The 19,942-nt window shown below is 41.7% G+C and overlaps 1 protein-coding gene across 1 annotated transcript in view; it reads left to right on the forward strand.

Moving 5' to 3' along the window:
• Window positions 1–19,942, forward strand: part of LOC126455538 (potassium voltage-gated channel protein Shaw-like) — a 451,812-nt gene that overhangs the window by 278,462 nt on the left and 153,408 nt on the right. The window lies entirely within an intron of this gene.

Genomic DNA, 19,942 nt, shown 5'->3' on the forward strand with positions numbered 1-19,942 from the left:
TATCCGCTGCAGTCAGCCGGTCAGAAAATAAAATGGAGTCCAATAAAATGTGGTGCACCGTGATCTGAACGCCACAAGCACAACAAATCGGAGGGCCCTCGCGCCGGAGTAAAAATCCATGCGTCATAGGGCTGTGGCCGATGCGAAGACGAGTAAGGAGGACCCCGTGCTAATTCATGTACATAAGGTTCTCAGCCTCAAGAAAGTTTATTATATTCGAACTAAGATTATATTGAAGGATTCTGCAGCAAACTGACTATAGGTATATTGGTCTATAATTTTGCTCGTCCGTTCTTTTATCCTTCTTATCTACAGGAGTCACCTGCGCTTTTTTCCAGTCGCTTGGAACTTTGTGCTGGCCGAAAGGTTCGCGATAAACGCAAGAAAGGCATAGGTGCCGGCCGCGGTGGTCTAGCGGTTCTAGGCGCTCAGTCCGGAGCTGCGCGACTGCTACGGTCGCAGGTTCGAATCCTGCCTCGGGCATGGATGTGTGTGATGTCCTTAGGTTAGTTAGGTTTAATTAGTTCTAAGTTCTAGGGGACTGATGACCAAAGATGTTAAGTCCCATAGTGCTCAGAGCCATTTGAACCATTTGAAAGGCATAGGGTCAATGCCGTAGAGTACTCTTTGAAAAAGAGGTTAATTATTTGCTTTCAAATATTTCAGTTGTTTCTCAACGCCACGGATGCTTACTACTATGTCGTCCATACGGGAGTCAGTCTGATGGTCAAATGACGGTATGTTTGTATGAGTCTCCTGCATGAACGATTTCTTGAACGTGAACTTCGGCTGTCGTTTTGCTGTTTCAACTGCCACGTCAGACTGGTCAACAAAGGACTGAATGGAAGCCTTAGACTCATTCAGCTATTTTATATACGACCAGAATTTTCAGGGGTTCTCTGTCAGATATTTTGCTAAGGTATAACGGTGGTAGATGTAAGTTTCGCGCACAGATCTTTTCAAGATGCACGAAGCCCTTTGCTTGTCGTTATTTGTGCGTTCTCTTTACAACCGTTAGTGCAACAGCCCATCCTACTGGAACCAAGTGATGTCAGCTAACTGTCTCAGTGAGACCTAACAATTGCTTACCTGCACTGTCTAGCAGAAACACTCTCCTTGCCACCTTGGCTGATTTATTAACTTTCGTAAACGTTGTTGCTAGAGTAAACCATGATCCCTAATCCCCGTTTCTATATTGACACTCCCAATAGGGTCCGGCATATTTGTAGCTACAAGGTGTAAGAGATTTCCACTGCGTTGTGCCGCCGAGCTAGCTGCTCAAGATACACTACTGGCCATTGAAATTGCTGCACCACGAAGATGACGTGCTACAGACGCGAAATTTAACCGACAGGAAGAAGATGCTGTGACATGCAAATGATTAGCTTTTCAGAGCATTCACACAAGGTTGGCGCCGGTGGCGACACATACAACGTGCTGACATGAGGAAAGTTTCCAACAGATTTCTCATACACAAACAGCAGTTGACCGGTGTTTCCTGGTGAAACTTTGTTGTTATGCCTCGTGTAAGGAGTAGAAATGCGTAACATCACGTTTCCAACTTTGATAAAGGTCGGATTGCAGCCTATCGCGATTGCGGTTTATCCTATCGCGACATTTCTGCTCGCGTTGGTCAAGATCCAATTACTGTTAGCAGAATATGGAATCCGTGTGTTCAGGAAGGTAATACGGCGCGTCGTGCTGGATGCAAACGGCCTCGTATCACTAGCAGTCGAGATGACAGGCATCTTATCCGCATGGCTGTAACGGATCGTGTAGCCACGTCTCGATCCCTGAGTCAACAGATGGGGACGTTTGCAAGACATCAACCATCTGCACGAACAACTCGACGACGTTTGCAGTATCATGGACTATCAGCTTGGAGACCATGGCTGCGGTTACCCCTGACGCTGCATCACAGACAGGAGCGCCTGCGATGCTGTACTCAACGACGAACCTGGGTGCACGAATGGCAAAATGTCATTTTTTCGGATGAATCCATGTTCTGTTTACAGCACCATATTGGTCGCATCCGTGTTTGGCGACATCGCAGTGAACGCTCATTGGAAGCGTGTATTCGTCATCGCCATATTGGTATATCATCTGGCGTGATGGTATGGGGTGCCATTGGTTACACATCTTGGTCACCTCTTGTTCGCATTGACGGCACTTTGAACAGTGGACGTTACATTTCAGATGTGTTACGACCCGTGGCTCTACCCTTCATTCGATCCCTGCGAAATCCTTCGTTTCAGCAGGATAATGCACGACCGTAAGTTGCAGGTCCTGTACGGGCCTTTCTGGATACAGAAAATGTTCGACTGCTGCCCTGGCCAGCACGTTCTCCAGATCTCTCACCAACTGAAAACGTCTGGTCAATGGTGGCCGAGCAACTGGCTCGTCACAATACGCCAGTCACTACTCTTGATGAACTGTGGTATCGTGTTGAAACTGCACGGGCAGCTGTACCTGTACACGCCATCCAAGCTCTGTTTGACTCAATGCCCAGGCGTATCAAGGCCGTTATTACCGCCAGAGGTGGTTGTTCTCGGTACTGATTACTCAGGATCTATGCACCCAAAGTGCGTGAAAATGTAATACATGTCAGTTCTAGTATAATATATTTGTCCAATGAATACCCGTTTATCATCTGCATTTCTTCTTGGTGTATGAATTTTAATGGCCAGTAGTGTAATTTTCAGAAAACCTGTTCAACAGTATTTCGCACGACTGTCTGTCTGCGACCCCTCCCCCTCCCCCGAAAAATAAATCCATAGACGTCCCAGTACATACTCGGTACATTTAAGTTGCTTCCATCTAGTATTGCATGGCCTTGGTATTTACACGCTACCGACCGTAGACTTTCTTTGAGTGACTCCAGAACTGTCACAGCGGGACCGGGCGGCCGGTAAAAACATCCAACACATAACTTGGTCTCACCTACTCCTGTTATACGAGACCAATTGACTCACACTCAACTTAGACCTCAATAAAGAAAATTTGTTTGTCAACTCCAATCAAACCCTCCCCCACCCCTCACCCCCTCCTCCTATGGCCTTTAATCTGTCTTTCCGATATACTTTCCACGTCTCGTTAATATCTCAGAGCTTTCCACTCTTGGTCCCAAGAATAATTTGAGTGCGAGAACTTTTCTGGAGGGCAGTAAATTCGGGAACTTTATTACGAGTACTTCGATAGTTTAGTGATAAAATTTATACAGTCAGAGTGTCTTTACTCTGAACACGGTCTGGCTTCCTTTGCTGCGTATCCACTGGCGAATGTTCACCAGAGCACCTCAAACTACCGTCCAGCCTAAAAAAAACTCAAGTGCGCTCCACAAATACTCTGCTACACGTTGGCCGAGAGGTTCTAGGCGCTACAGTCTGGAACCGCGCGACCGCTACGGTCGCAGGTTCGAACCCTGCCTCGAGCATGGATGTGTGTGACGTCCTTAGCTTAGGTAGGTTTAAGTAGTTCTAAGTTCTAGGGGACTGATGACCTCAGAAGTTGTCCCATAGTGCTCAGAGCCATTTGAACCATTTTCTGCTACACGAATAGCTGCTTCCTGCGTCTAGTGCACCCACGACCTATCAAGCAGAGTCCTACAAATCCTATCATGACAACGTAGGTCTAGAAATCTGCAGCCAAGATCGTCACAGAGTCGACGAAGTTTTTGTTTGAGATCTCTCGGGACCAAGCCAAAGGACCTTCATCAACTCTGAGAACAATGCTACAAATTGGAATCTGTGGTTGCATCTTCCGCGAGAGGCTAGCAATCTTCAACACATCCGCCATCCGTCTATACAAACTGAGGATCGCCTCATAACCCACGCGACAGGCGTCGTTGGTGAAGACGTGAGCAACAGCATGCAGACGACTGCATCCTGCACGCTCGATAGTCACAGGCATGGCCACTTCCACATATCGGATGAAGCCCACCGGGAGACATACCGAGCGCGCATTGGCATCTTTCCAGCCCTCATCGCTATCTGCCTAAGAGGCTCCATAACGCGCATAACGTTGGAGCTCCCGATAACTAGTAACCCCTCCCACCGTGGGCCTGCTCGGACCCTGCTGGAGGAGCGGCCACTTGTCCATTCACAAGGTGAACGGGCGAGGCCACGCGCCTCGAGCAACAAAAACGCGTTACCACCCGCCACTCACCCTGCTGTGAGGATGAATCTACCGCATTGGATACACTAGGAGACGCCTCGAAGTAGAACCCTTGGGAAAAACAATTGACACTTCAGGTGTCCCATGCGACGAGCCAGAGTCTCCGCCGCCGCCACACCCCGAAGCAGCAGCCTGATGGTGACTGACGGTAGCCAAAAGCTCATTGCGCTGTTCTTGAGCTGCGGCCAGCTCCTTCTGCGTCCGCACACAGAATGCACACATACTAACCATCATAGCAAGATTAACTGAGAAAATAAACAGAATCCTATATATGCAACTTGCAACCTTCCTGATGTGTCACCAATGGACGCTGACGCGTTAATCAGCTATGTGTCTGGCTGTTTAGTAAGTAAGTAAGTAACTGTTGCGCTACAGTCTAAGTGAATTCATCGTGACAAAAAGGCGAGGTTGAAGCTCTTAAACAGTAAAAATATGCATGAAATTTAGTAAATGTACTCTGTAGATTTGAATCAACTGAGACCTGCTACCTGACTGGGTCAGTTTGGTAAATAAGTTTTGATTCACTATGTGTACTATGGCGTACATATAACGGTAAGGACAGATGGACATTTGGTACGTGTAGTAAACCCAAACAATCAGCTGAGTTGGAAAGGTGAAAGACTGATCCACATTGGAAACTGTATGCAAGACAGAAAATATGTTATATTGGATTAATGGTGTCAGGCCTAGATGCTAAGACAGCCGGCTGGAGTGACGGAGCGGTTCTAGGCGCTACAGTCTGGAGCCGCCCGACCGCTACGGTCGCAGGTTTTAATCCTGCCTCGGGCATGGATGTGTGCGATGTCCTTAGGTTAGTTAGGTTTAAGTAGGTCTAAGTTCTAGGGGACTGATGACCTCAGAAGTTAAGTCCCATAGTGCTCAGAGCCATTGTTTGCTAAGACAGAATCTAAAGGACACAGTAAAATTAAGTATTTGTTGTAGTAAGAAATATTGTATTCAGGTTCTAATGTGGGATAGTCTTTCATCTTATCCAGTTCAGCTGATTGTTTAGGTTTATTATAGGTATTTCCATATGTTATTACCATTATATGTACGCCACGGTACACCCACTGAATCAAAACCTTGCGTACTAAAATGACCCAATTTATTCCTGCACACTATACGAAATTTCCCCATACAATCCTGTTCCTCAAAAAGCATTTTCGACGCAACGCCATCATTAGTAATTCTCTCAATATGAACATGAACCCTTGATAGATGTAACTACTTTGTTAGTTATTACATTGCTGTATTTATTAGCAAAAAACTTAATTTGATCACTTGTACCATAATGTGAGAGGAAAATTCTTAGAATACGTGTCAAAAGGTCCGTCAGGATCATCTTTCCCACAGAAAAATTCTATGTTTAATGTAGTAACAAATTGCGTCTTCCATTTGCACATCTGACCAAGAACTGGATAAGTGGGATGCGCTACACTGTCCCGTCTCCTTAGCCTCTTCCGACGACGCACAAACATTCGCCTCTTCGTCATCCGTACATCATCTTCACACCTATCCTCTGACGTATCCATCTCCTACTTATTATAAGAATAAGGGCCATTGTGAAAATCGGCATGTATAGATAATAAAGCCTTGTCAGCTGTAGACAACTATTTTGAAACAAATATCACTGAGACACGATGCATCTTCTTAACATTAACACACACAGGCCTACCTTCAACCATTCGTTTGGGCGTTAACGATTACTGTCTCCGTCTGTTCATTCAAACTCTTCAAGCAACGTAACATATGCAGTTTAGCAGTAAACCCACCAAATCCAAAATCAGAACAACAAGGTATAAATGTATCTAGCCTTCCGGTAAGAATTTTTTCAATATGTGAACTTTTACCTGTGTTCGTACCCCAAATAAATACAGCTATTATGTCCTTACCTGCGTGGACCAAAAAGACGCATAGTACCAATGCACTACCTTCTTACATCAACAGTGTGAGGATGGAATACAGCGCTTACTTGTTACGTGTAGTGAAAAATAATTTCACAATTACTATATGTAATTGTCATTCTGTCGCGCTGACCACTTTTTTCCATTTTGTTCGATATAGTTTGTTGCGTTTGGTGCTTGAAAATAAAAATATATGTCGTGTGACTAGGGCCTCCCGTCGGGTAGACCGTTCTCTGGGTCGATGGGGATGAAATGATGATGATTACGACTACACAACACCCAGTCCCTGAGCGGAGAAACTCTCCGACCAAGCCGGGACTCGAACCCGGGCCCTTAGGATTGTCATTCTGTCGCGCTGACCACTTTTTTTTTCTTTTTTTTCTATATAGTTTGTTGCGTTTGGTCTAGGCGGACGTCACAAGACATCTGTTCAAGTTAATCGTTGATTCTTTTACCCAGTTTTTTTTTATTGCAGAGGGCAAACAGCCCTCTGACCGAACACGCTAAGCTACCGTGCCGGCCAACACTCAGCTACCGGGGGGCGGACTGCTTGAAAATGGAAATCATCGAAATAAGCAAATCGCGCGATTTAAATAAAGATCGTCTACATTGCAGCCCGCTACGGACCATGTTTTGGCTCTGAGCACTATGGGACTTAACATCTGTGGTCATCAGTCCCCTAGAACTTAGAACTACTTAAACCTAACTAACCTAAGGACATCACACACATCCATGCCCGAGGCAGGATTCGAACCTGCGACCGTAGCGGTCACGCGGTTCCAGACTAAAGCGCCTAGAACCGCACGGCCACACCGGCCGGCGGACCATGTTGTCTTTTATTAAGCATTTAGAGACTATGGATCCCCAAAGAAGCAAAAAAAAAAACTAGGCAATTAACATTGTACCAAATATAATTTCGTTTATTAGCGCTACACACTTTGTAACTGTGTTGCGGAAGAACAAGTTTCCGCTTGGGAACCACATTTTTTACCTGCGCCCCTCGCCGCTCTGTTTGCCTTCTTCCTCGCATGACGATAAATAAAGAGTTTGTGAAATGGAGGGTGCCGCGTTTTTGCAGAAGCGGTGTTGGGAGACCCGCATGTTGTGATGCAAAAGGAAGGATGCGGCCGTAAGCAAGCCATTCCCAGGAGTGTGTGCAGCTGGCGGCGGCCGGGGCCACACTTTGTCACGCGGATTTAGGCAATCCTTCTCGAGACACGTGCTGCCCTGCGCTGCACTGCGAGAACTACATATTTTTACGGCGCTTGCCTTTGTCTCGCACTGCCGGAGATGAGGGGCTGGATGAATATTCTTCCACGTACTATTAGGTGCTGCCAGCTGCAGTGTGAAACTGCGATGATGTAATAGCTTAGGAGTTGTGTCATCTCAAGATTACAAGCTGGAGGTCAGTAAGCTATTCGCTTGCAGTTGCGCATGGCAGTGGAAGTAAAGATATTCGCAAGGTTTCTTCACCAGTGACGCAAACATTCCATTGAGCGATGGGAGGCGAGCAAGTGTACCGAACGAAGCTGTCTTTCTGCAACACGTCGTGATTTGTATTATGCTATACAGAGGGCATCGTCGAACTTAACTGAAGGTCTGTAGGTTACAAGACAATCGTAAGTAAACTTTTAAGGGTTTCGTGTCTCTCGGATTCCTCAGGAAACTAAAAAATGGCGAATGAGGTGTCTTCTTTTTGTCATTACTCTAATTTACAGTACTTTCGTCAGAACTATGTTAAAAACTAATGCATATTATACCATTCGCTTTCATCCAGTACTACACTACTGGCCATTAAAATTGGTACACCAAGAAGAAATGCAGATGATAAACGGGTATTCATTGGACAAATGAATTATACTAGAACTCACATGTGATTATATTTTCATGCAATTCTGTGCATAGATCCTGAGAAATCAGAACAATCATCTCTGGCCGTAATAAGGGCCTTGATACTCCTGGGCATTGAGTCAAACAGAGCTTGGATGGCGTGTACAGGTACAGCTGCCCGTGCAGCTTCAACACGATACCACAGTTCATCCAGAGTAGTGACTGGCGTATTGTGACGAGCCAGTTACTCGGCCACCATCTACCAGATGTTTTCAATTGGTGAGAGATCTGGAGAATGTGCTGGCCAGGGCAGCAATTAAACATTTTCAGTGTCCAGAAAGGATCGTACAGGACCTGCAACATGCGGTCGTGCATTATCCTGCTGAAATGTAGGGTTTCGCAGAGATCGAATGAAGGGTAGAGCCACGGGACGTAACACATCTGAAATGTAACGTCCACTGTTCAAAGCGCCGTCAGTGCGAACAAGAGGTGACCGAGACGTGTAACCAATGGCACCCCATACCATCACGCCGGGTGATACGCCAGTATGGCGATGACGAATACACGCTTCCAATGTGCGTTCACCGCGATGTCGCCAAACACGGATGCGGCCATCATGATGCTCTAAACAGAACATGGATTCATCCGAAAAAATGACATTTTGCCATTCGTGCACACACGTTCGTCGTTGAGTACACCATCGCAGGCGCTCCTGTCTGTGATGCAGCGTCAAGGGTAATCGCAGCCATGGTCTCCGAGCTGATAGTCCATGCTGATGCAAAGGTCGTCAAATTGTTCGTGCAGATGATTGTTGTCTTGCAAACGTCCCCATCTGTTGATCAGGGATTGAGACGTGGCTACACGATCCGTTACAGCCATGCGGATAAGATGCCTGTCATCTCGACTGCTAGTGATACGAGGCCGTTGAGATCCAGCACGGCGTTCCGTATTACCCTCCTGAACCCACCGATACCATGTTCTGCTAACAGTCATTGGATCTCGACCAACGTGAGCAGCAATGTCGCGATACGATAAACCGCAATCGCGATAGTCTACAATCCGACCTTTATCAAAGTCGGAAACGTGATGGTACGCATTTCTACTCCTTACACGAGGAATCACAACAACGTTTCACCAGGAAACGCCGGTCAACTGCTGTTCGTGTATGAGAAATCGGTTGGAAACTTTCCTCATGTCAGTAGGTTGTATGTGTCGCCACCGGCGCCAACCTTGTGTGAATGCTCTTAAAAGCTAATCGTTTGCACATCACAGCATCTTCTTCCTGTCGGTTAAATTTCGCTTATGTAGCACGTCATCTTCGTGGTGCAGCAATTTTAATGGCCAATAGTGTATATTCAACAATGAACCTTACTTTGGTCTCTAGGCTAAGCGTATATAAAAAAATCATTAATATTCTACATCTGTATTCTTCATGTTGGTACATTTATTTCTCAACACGGTTACCCTGGCGACAAAGATATTCCTCCCAACGAGACACCAGTTTGTTGACAAAATCACTGTAGTGTGTTTGACTCTGTTGATGGATCCACAACCCTACCTCTGCTTGCACCGCTCCATCATTATTAGTGGGAAGGCCTCGAAGATGAAAATAGGACGGGACCAAATCGGGACTCTGTGGGGGATGATTGATGCCAGTGAAACCAAGGCGTCGGATTACTGTACACGTCTCACCCTTCGTGTCTGGCCTAGCAATATCATGCTGAAGGAGAGAGTGCTCCATGTGTAGATTAACTTTTCCAAATCGAATTTTGAATAGAGCTCTCGCTGTTTCTCACGCCCCGACATAGTTCAGTTACACGTTGCCGTGTTACACCATACAGTTCGGACCCCTCTTGCGGTAGAGGACTGAAAATACACAGAATGAAGAAAAATGATGTTAAATGTTAATAATGTTTTTAATGCTACACGAGTTTTCACATGCGAAAATTTGGAGATGTTGTAATCGACAATTTGAAAGTTTTCACGCCACAACTTTTATTTACGTGAGTCTATACGGAAATGACTGAATAACAACTATGAAACGTCCCCTTTGAACAATTTATACAAGACTGTGCTTATACTGACACACAATATTTTTAGCGCAACGCAATCTGACTTTCAAAAATCCCTACAAAAGAATGGCCCTGACTAACATTAAACTATACCTTTCACAAATCACTAAATCACTTACCTCACAATAATCTTCGTTTCTCCCACTACTGCAATACAGCAAGCGCCCCTACTGCCAGCTAAATAAAAGATTCAAACTACTAAAGGCACTAACTACTGATAGGGATAGTTAGCAAATGAAAGATATTAATAGAGAACAAACAATGTATTTACCTTGATATCATCATATATAAATATAGCAGTTCATGAAAAATTACAAAACTCCGCCATCTCTCTCCCCACATCCACCACTGCTGGCGGCTCACCTCCAACTGCGCAACGCTACGCGCTGTTCACAGCCAGCTGCCTAACACTACAATGGCGAGTATTACAACAATGCAAAGCAGCCACAGACTGCACACAGCACAGCCAGTGATTTTCATATTGAGCGCTACGTAACGTTGCCAATAAGAAAACATAAACAGCCTACTTACATAGAGAAAACATAAACAGCCTACTTACATAGCCCGCATGCTCCCCACAAAAATTTTACAAATTTTTTTTGGGCAGTGGCCAATAATTATTTGATAAAATTTTTCATAATTACAATAACAAACATATCAAATGCACACACTTATTGATACAATGTTGGTCAAAAGCTAAAATTTTCTCACAGTCCATAAAGATAGTCCTGATCATTCATCATAACAGTAATTACAGGTTTTTTTTACACAAAGTCTCATTAGTAAAAGAAATTGCACACAGAAGTAGTGGATTTCCATGCAGTCTTGAAGAAGTAGTGTTGTCCTTCCAACGGAAAGACAGTGCTGACTCTTGACATGCATACAGGTAATGGGCCACAACAGAGCAAACCCACAGCAGAGTCATTCGAAGTTTGGAAGAATATTGGTAGGTAGGTCATCACAGAGCAGACCCACTGTAGTCCTGGTAGAGATTACGGTATTGGTGGGCCACCAGAGGTGCAGACCCACTGTAGTCCTTGTAGAGATAATGGTAATGGTGGGCCATCAAAGATGCAGACCCACTGTAGTCCTGGTAGAAATGGCCAGCAGCCATCTGTTGCGACTGTGCAGGTGCACAATCACCATCGAAGAGTCTTGCAGAGAATATAGCAAGTCCATAAACCACCACTTGTGCACTCACAAAGTTTTTGGAATTGTCCTTGGAACCAGCAATGCTGTTATCCAGTCCCTTGCTGAATTAGTAACACACGTGCAAACACTCACAGTCCCAACTTCTCACATATTGTCCATATACTATGACCAACAGAAACGTGTGCAGTGAAATGGAACTAACAAGTTAATAATATCATGAACTGGTGACAATTACAATTTTATAACATAAGAATACAATTACAAAGGTACAAAATACATCATTAAAACATAATAATACAGATAACATTTGTAGTAATATGGGCTTTACAAAAGAATCGAAATAACATATACATCAGTGTTACAGGAATTATGACATAAGTACATACATAAAAGATCACAATAACTTTTGAAACATCAACTACACACATGGGCATTAAACAGAACAGAATTAATAATGTCTAACATCTTTACAAAGTAAATAACATATTATTAATGCCAATTATATTCGAGGATAACAGTATTCCTCATCATAGTGAATGTAGCTTAATATTAAAAGAAGAAAAAATTCTATGAAACTACACAGAGACAGGAAGAAAACAAATACACAAGGGTACACACACACATAGTGGGATAACACCAATAGGAAAGGACAGGGTTCGTTTTCAGTGTAACATGTGGTACTGCAGTCCAACCCAAAACTTCATATATCTTTCCTCTTATTTCATCCTTTGTTTCCACCAAAAAAAATTCTATCTAAGCATGCTTTCTGTGTTTATATGTTCACACATCTCTTACCTCAACGTTTATTTCCAAGAAAATCCTACCTAAACCTGTTTTCTCAATGCATTTCTTCCAATTCATCGCAACTCATTCTCTTAGAGGCTACCCCCTCTTAAGCTAACTTAAATCTACTGAGCTCAGATGCTAAACTAAGGAACGAGGCAATGCAGCAGCACAAAACAATTAACACAAGCAGCAATGACAAAAAATACAGATTGGCAAAGCTAGCAGCAGCAAATGTAATAACTTATATCAAAACATGACATAGCTCAAGCAGAAAAGCTATTACAGTAAAAACAACAATGCAGATAAGGGAAGTGTATATTCACATCTTAATGTCTATGTAATTAAAGTGGTGCACCACAAGAAGTTATTCTACCAAAAAGTTACCAATTACTTGAAAAGAAAATTATGAATGCAGTTACTAATTCTTTCTTATTGTTCTTTCCTTTCCAAGTGCTCCTTTTTTTAAAGAATGTGGATCATAAAATAATTATTTAATAGATCTGTTGACAGAAAGTGTTCACATTAGCAAATGCATTTTATTTTATAAAAGCAATGCTGCAACACAGCTGGAAAACAGATGTCAAATGAAATAAGCAACTATGAAAAGCAAAGCATAAAAATATGATTCAATAGTCATGTGGCATTTCGTAAGTCAGTAGCACTCAACTCTCGGAGAAAGACACTTATCATAATCAGGTGTGCAGATGTACGAATATTTCCCATCAATTCATAAGCATTTCAGTAATTAGCACAAAGTGCGAGTAATCATATGTTTTCAAGTAACGAGGGTGTCGCATTAGCGATGAAAGGCACACCCTAATGGCTTGTTCTCCAGGTGTTTGACACAGCTGTGTGCCCACAACGCATTACAAAAATCATATGTTTTCAAGTTCGACCGTGTCGTTTTTGCGATGCTTTCTACAAAGGAATGTCAGAAGCGAGGTTAATGGCGTCCCTTTTTTTTTTCTTCCTGTGCTCTGAAAGGCACGCGCTAATGGCTTTTTCTCCAGGCGTCTGACACAGCTGGGTGCCCACGACGCATTATGTGTAGGTGGTCCGTTAACTTTCTTATGGAAATATTTACGACAGCAGTTTCCGCTACAGTGACAGTCGCATATAAAAATATTTCACAGGTCAAGAATTTGCGTTACAAATCTGTAGAAACAAAATGCTATTGATATAACAGTGTCCAAAAAAATTTTCGTCTGTATTGTAATACATTCACGAATATACACACACATTTCATAACTCTTAAAGTACGTTTCTTGGTTTCCAACATCCTTTTCATAAATCAGAGTCCCTAAACACTACTCATTATTCCTTACCTCATTATACATATACATATTCGTCGACACTTCTTCAATATTTCATCATGAGAAATACGTAGCATAATAAACATTCCTCAACAACATAATACACATCGTCGTCGTAATAATAACATCATAACACCTCAGTCAAATCTCAAAATCGTCGTAACTTCCTCCAATAATTTCTAAGCCTAAAAAAATTCTCTGCTCATGTCAAAAGTGTCAGCTGCCTCAAACGTACTTTAAAAATCATGATCTCATACCAAATACATCATTCAAAGCTCTAATAGTATCACAATGATTCCGAAAAAATATGAACAGTTTACAAAGTACAGACAAAATACAGTTTCATAAGTGTGAAGTTATCCAACTGTATAATTGCGTAAACATGTGTCACTGATGTAGTAAAATAAATGTTTGTCTCTCTCAGTTAAATAATCAGATAGCTGTGTAATTCTGTGTTTTAGAGAAATATGGTACCGATGTGTAAAGTTGTATAAGCAAAATACCATATTAGCTAGGGTTCCTTGTGGTTGCCACACACATGGTACACAAAGTAAGCGTGTAACCCCCTGAGGATAAATGTAATTATACCCTCAGGTGTTACAAATTACAGCAATGGAATGAAATGTATCACGGAAAACTTTCTTTGTAATTAAAAAATCTTTGAAAATAAGTGTTTTAAGTATAAGATTAATCACTCAAATGCGTGTCCTGTAGCGCTAAATGCGCGTCTTGCTGTAAGATAATTCTGTGGAACTGTCGTAGTTATCGTCCTCTGTAAGCACAGTTCTGCTAAAGTCAATGTACTTACCTCATGATACACAAAAGTGAAATGCTTTGCGTATAGATATCTTAGTTATTACGCTTATTGCCGTGATGAGGAAAGTACTGTACAGTAACGTATTGTTACGCCACGAAAAAGGCTGTCTCATTGTTGCTATACCACAAAAGTTACTACTAAAACATGTTTTTCTTCCTAGAAGAATTCAGAAAACTGTGCAGATATAAAACAGATACACTGCAAAATCAACATTGTAAATTGTCACTCATTAGTAGCGTCGTGATAAAAATCGTGTAGCTGTCACATAAACTAACCTCTGTGTCATCTGGTATCTCTCAGAAAGCACATTAAATTCAGAATGTATTTTCAAATAAACCAAAATGTTGCATTAAAATCTCCTTAGCAGTACTGGTAAATGTTCTAAGTATGTGAGCCTTATAGTCGTTACGTAATCGTGCAACAAACAAGCAAGAATGTACACACACAATAACACTGTGACGTCTGTTCACTATAACAATGCATTCGTCATTTCTGTTTCAATAAGTTCTCTTGGTTCTTGACTGGATATTTCACTTCAAACATTGTTACATGTTAACAGATTCTAAATCTGACAAAGCATACTAGAAATGTGAAGTGAAAAGTTTTATGGCAAAGACAAAGTTAAAAAGCAGATTATCTTTCAATAAACGGTTTTACATGTGAAATGTGGTGTAAACCTTTACTCTTCCTAGTACGCAGAGTTTCAACTTCAACGCAATTATCATGTGGTATACGTCGGATTCTGTAAGGTCCATTGTAAACTAGAAAGAATTTGTGACTCAAGTGTTTCTTCTTATGTGACAATGAATGAGCTTTAATGAGAACTTTCTGACCAATATACAATTTCTTTGCATTTGCTTTACCGTGTAGTTTTCTCCTTTTGTTTGCTGCAGATTTTATATTTTTAAGAGCCAAATCAATTATGTCTTTGTGTCGAAGTTTACGTGTATTTGGGAAAGGTACAAGCTCTCTGATTCTGTTCGGTGGTTCTTCATTCTTTAGTACAAGAGTAGGTGGTAAAGCAGTGGAATCATGAGGCATTTCATTCAGCACATTTTGAAATAATTGTAGATATCTGTCCCAATGCTGATGCTTTCTGTGACAATAAAGTCTGCAAAGCTTATTGATTTCTTTCATAATCCGTTCAGACGGGTTGCAATGTGGTGAGTACAATGAAATAAAAACAGGTTTGATTTTATGATTCCGAAGCGTCCGTGACCAAACTGCAGATCTAAATTGCGGTCCGTTATCTGAAATGACTTTAGCAACGTGACCAACTTCACGTAAGAAATTTTTAACAAAGGCGTTGGAGACAGATCGTCCAGTGGCTTTACGTAATGGAGTGAAAGAAACAAATTTTGAAGTAAGTTCAACAGCGACTAGAACGTACGAAAATCCATTGGATGTTCTGACAAGGGGTCCCAAGAGATCAACAGCAGCAAATTCTTTTAATTTAGAAGGAATAATAGGAAACAACGGAGCACGATGTGAGACAGTAGATGGTTTCGCCTTTTGACAAAGTTTACAAATAGACAAGACTCTTCGAATTCTTTTTTCCATATTGTTAAAATAACAAGTCGTTCGAAGAATATGATAACATTTTCGTGGACCAAAATGTGCGTAGCTGAAATGAATGTACCAAATGAGCTTATTAACAAAATCGTCAGGAATGCAAAGTACCCATAGCTTGTCATCAACAGTGCAGCGTTTGAAGAGTATGTTGTTTCTAACCAGGTAATAATGCCGAATCTGTGTGTGTGTCTTTTCATGCCATTTGCTCTTGATGTCTTTCCAAATCGGATCTTTATCTTGTTCATGAGCAATGTCCTTTAAAGATGTGGTGATGAAGTTTTCAAAGGCGACTTTCTGAATGTAAAGAATACTGAAATTTTTCTCGAGGTTGCCTTCTGTGTTACTTTTCTCAAGCCCAGCCGGTGCGCGTGACAGTGCGTCCGCAACAATGTTCTCCTTGCCGGGAATGTAGACTATTGTGAAGCGGAATTCTTGCAGAAACAATGCCCAACGTTTTAACCTGTCATGATTTAATTTGGAGGACATAAGAAATTGTAATGCACGATGATCACTGTATACTTTTACGTGCTTACCAGAAAGAAAGAAACGGAATTTGTTAAATGCCCAAACGATAGCTAAAGCTTCTAATTCAGTAACGGAATAATTTTTTTTAGATTTTGTTAGCACTCGGCTAGCAAAAGCAATGGTTTTCTGAACGGTAGTGTCATTTTCTATGGCTTCTTGAAATAAATGGGCACCAAGACCGACTTTAGAAGAATCCGTGCTAAGGCAGAAATCTTGTGACAGATCTGGATGAGCTAAGATTGGCGCGTGAAGTAACGCTTCTTTCAAAGAATTGAATTCCAATTGTGCTTGTTCGTCCCAGTTCCAAATAGTATTTTTTCCAGTGAGAGAACAAAGTTTTGGTGTAACAAGAATTTACATATTCAGAAAACGACGGTAAAAATTTACGAGACCTAGAAAACTGCGGACTTGTCTTTTTGTGGATGGCACTGGAATGGCTCTGATTGCTTCTAACTTTTCAGGATCCGGCTGAATCCCTTCAGAAGAAATAATATGTCCCAAAAACTTCACCTTTGTCCTACCGAATTCAGACTTTTCCAAGTTAACTGTAATTCCAGATTCTGCAAAATTACGTAACAAACTGTTGAGGATGCAATTATGTTGTTCCCATGAAGCTTCTGCTATCAGAATATCGTCTACATATAAGGTGATGTGACGTTTTAAGAATTCAGGTAATATGGAATTTAGCCTGCGAATGAATGCTGCTGAAGAAATGTTCAAACCAAAAGGAAGTTTCCGAAACTGATAAAAAATGCCGAAACAAAGGAAAGCTGTATATTTTCTACATTCTGGATGAAGTTCGATCTGATAAAAGCTGGATCTGAGATCAATGGAAGACAACACTTTTACACCATTAAAATTTTGAAGAAGTTCTTCCATCGTCTGCGGCCTGTCTGTTTCAGGAATAATGATAGTATTGATTTGTCTCGAATCTAAGACAAGCCTGATCGATCCATTTTTCTTCTCAACAACATGTAACGGATTGTTGTATGAGCTTACTGCAGGCTCAATAATGCCCTCGTCAAGCATAGATTGTATTTCTGTTCTAACACGGTCCCTATAATGTGCTGGAATTACGTATGGTCTAACACAAAATTTAGTATGCTCACGAACAAGAAATTGGTATTGAAATCCCTTGATTGTTCCTGTTTTGTGAGTAAAAACTGTGGAATGTGCTTGTAAAATCTCCAAAAGGTCCTGCCTATCAGTGTCATTACAATTCTCAATTATTTGAATTTTATTCTGAATTAACTTATTAGTGTCAAATGCGCCGTCGATATCATCCCTGTCAGTGCTTGCAGAATGATTGTTAGCGTCAAGTTCCGTCGAAAATTCCGAACTGTTGTCTAACAGGAGGTAAAGCCGATTAATTTCTTCGTCATGGTTTGAGAGCCAATCTTCAAATTTCAAAGCTACTGACTTACCTTCTTTTTCTAAAGTTATTTCAGCATCGTGAAAGTTTAAGATTGCTTTGTATTCATTCAAAAAGTCTACTCCCAGTATAATTTCCGTCGACAATAATGGAACAATAAGAAAGTTCATAGAGAAGCTGTGGCTTTGACAAAAGAATTCTAAGTTGGTTTGTTGGCGTACATCTACACTTTTTCCAAAGATTGCACCTTGTAATTTAATCTTACGTAACGGAAGTGTGGGGCAATCGTTCGATTTGTTGCATTTGCTAAAGGCTGTTTCACTGATTACTGAAATGGGACTGCCAGAGTCAAGTACTGCCGTAAAGTTTACGTCATTTACTGTAATGTGAATCACAGGATATGCAATGTTGTTATGTTTTACGTCGTGTTCTTGGAGTAAGATGTCCCTAATGTCTTCCATTTTTACGTAATTACTAGCTACGGCAGCTGCGTCGTTAGTTTCATACGTGCGTTTTGTGGCTGCCTGCGGTATGAGTCATTGCCTATTGTCTCTTTGTTGGCGCGCGTCGTTATTGGGATTTGGAGACCTAACTTCTACAAATTCACCGTGACGAGAGGGCCCTGCCCTGTTTAAATCCCGCCAGTTCTGATTCAATTCAGGTCTGTCGTTACGATCGCATCGTCTGTCGTCATGTTGGTAGTTCCTGTAGTTTCTTTCTTGTCGGTTAAGTGGTGGAGAATTTCTCCCTGAATCGTAACTGCGCGCTGGACCGTTGCGTCTAAAGTTATTCTGTCTCCCGTAATAATAATTATTTTGGTTCCCATATTGTCTGTTTCTCTGATTGTCTCTGTAATAGTCATTACCGCGGAGAGGTGATATTTCCCTATAATTATTACTACTCTGCCAACGGTTGTAATACGGGTGGTGCCTGTTTCGGTCACGATTTGTGTTGTGAGAATAGCCTTGTCGCGTCCAGTTATCGTTTCTGTCGTCACGGAATTGTGACAGATGTGACCTGTAATTGTTGTGTTCCTGTTTTCGCGTTCCGCGATTGTCAGTGTCAATTTCCAGTTCTTGTAACAGTCCCTGAAAGGCTTCAATGTCGTCTTTGCAACGTCCTGCTAAAATAATATGCCGTAAATGTTCAGGCAATTTGAGTAAGCAAATGCGGATGAGTTCTGAGGGGCTGTATGGGTTTGAAAGATACTGATTTTATGCAACATGTCTTCAAAATATTTGGCAAGACTGGAAAATTCAGATTGTTCAAAGTGTTTCATCATCATGATGCTATGTTTTACACGGTCTTGTGTGGCTTGAGACCAATATGCTGAGAGGAAGGCATGGTAAAATTCTCCCTCACTGTGGCAATCGTGAATGACCGATCGCATTCTTACAGCTGGTTCATTCTCTAAATAGCCACACATGAATTCTAATCTGTGTTCTAACGACCAGTTGGGAGGAAAACAATGAGAGAATTGATGGAGCCATGCTTGTGGATGAATGTCGTTGCCAGAATTCTTAAATGTTTTGAATTTACGTGTAGTAATGAACAGCTTATAGTCAAAATCATCATGTCGGCAAGTCGCATGTCGGTCATTGTTACGTCGTTTCGGCGGTTCCATTTCAAAATTCGGCGTACCTTGCCAACTTCTTTCACAATTTCCGAAGTGCCCTGTGTTGTTATTTTGTGTCTGTTCCGTATTTGTATGTCCCTCTTCCCGTATTGGGGCGCGAGTGTCCTCTGAAATACGTAATTCTTGTACTACTTGTGCCAACCGATCTTGCACTTCCCGGATTTCTCTTTTGTACTGTGTATTGATTTGATTTTGATTTTGTTTGAATTTTCTAATTTGTTCATACTCTTCTGTGTCAGTGAAGGCTACAGGTACTGTGTCATTCAGATCATCATCTACCTTTGTAGATAAGTTAGTGAACTGATCTGAAAGTTCGGCTACTTTATCCGATAGTGAAATCATTTCCTCTGTATGTTTTTCTGAACCAAGTTTCAGAGTGTCCATTTGTGTTGCAATCGTGTCTACTGTGACCTTTAAGTTTTCCTGAGTTTTTGCAAGTTGCATAACCGTTTTGGTAGATGAAACTGAGTGAAATTTTGCTAGCAAGGTCTCATAATTTTCATGAACAATAGTTTGCAGTTCTTTTATGGCTGCTTCGTGATTCTGTAGTGCATTTTCATGACGCGAAAAAATAGGTTGGAAATGCTCACAAATTTGTGTTTTTACGTCATTACAGACTTTTTGACATTTCGATTCAATGTGATGTAACTCAGCAGTTAAATCCTCACGTGTTCGTTCAAGAGTTTGCTCCAATGAGTCTAACTTTTTAAGATTTTGTTCCATTGTGTCTAACTTTTGAAGCTTTTGCTGTGTTTGTTTCTGATTTTGTTCCATTGTGTCTAACTTTTGA

Source organism: Schistocerca serialis, chromosome 2, assembly GCF_023864345.2.
Source record: "Schistocerca serialis cubense isolate TAMUIC-IGC-003099 chromosome 2, iqSchSeri2.2, whole genome shotgun sequence".
In the NCBI taxonomy this organism is placed as follows: Eukaryota; Metazoa; Arthropoda; class Insecta; order Orthoptera; family Acrididae; genus Schistocerca; species Schistocerca serialis.